Below are 936 nucleotides of genomic sequence, written 5' to 3'. Positions count from 1 at the left end.
GTGGTTTTCTTGTTGGATCTTCGTCAATTCTCTTGCTCTTGCATCACAAGGTATGTGATCACCCTCCTCTCTTCTCCATCTATAGTTTTCTTTAGTTTTTCTTTTCCTTTTTGATTGAGAACAGTGGAGTTGATGTTGCATTTTTGTGGCAACCATCACTCCACTCATTTCTCTATTTTACCTAAGGATTCAAGGCTTAATGGATGATCTTAATCAAGACCATCACTTGCTTTTGAAGGAAACCATGTCTTTATCTTCTTTCTCATTTTTTATTCAAAGTTCTTCAATCTTATATCTGTTTTTCTAGAAGTTTTGTACATGTTTTCCATGATATCTCTATTAGATTAGTAATCTACCATTCTTTAGTTTCCCCTCCATGAATTTGCCATGATTTCTCCAAGAACCCTGATTGACCTATTTATGGTAAGTTTTATTTCCTATTCTGTGACTTTAGGACTTGATGTTGTTAGGGTTTTGAATTTCTCTTTAGACCAATACATTGTCCTAGTAATCCCCTTCTTGTTTAGTGGTGTTTCAGATCACAAATATCCATTTCTCTGATAAGAAACACCCTTACTATCTGTCATTGTCACTATTGGTCGACTGATTGGTCGATTGGATCAATCAACCAATCAATCAACCAATCAAGTCAGTAGCCTCTGTTTTGGTTTATTTTTTGTTGATTTGATTACTACCTTCTGGAGTTCTTTCCTAATAAGGTATATATATTGTCTAGGATCCTCTTTCCAAGATTAGGAAAGATCTTCCTTGATTCTCGGGATTCTTTGTGAATTATTTAAGGTAAGGATAGTTATTTCTTTAATTACATAGGTTGCATGATTTAGTTTCCATATTTGAATCTTCCTGATTTATTTCCATAAATAGATTCTTATATTGATGTACTACTGATGCAACTACTCTAATTACAGTAACATT

Source organism: Hakea prostrata, chromosome 9 (genome assembly GCF_041222555.1).
Source record: "Hakea prostrata isolate BN-2017 chromosome 9, UWA_Hpros_2, whole genome shotgun sequence".
Taxonomy (NCBI): domain Eukaryota; kingdom Viridiplantae; phylum Streptophyta; class Magnoliopsida; order Proteales; family Proteaceae; genus Hakea; species Hakea prostrata.
The sequence above is the reverse complement of the archived record's forward strand: the minus strand, read 5'-3'. Positions refer to the sequence as shown.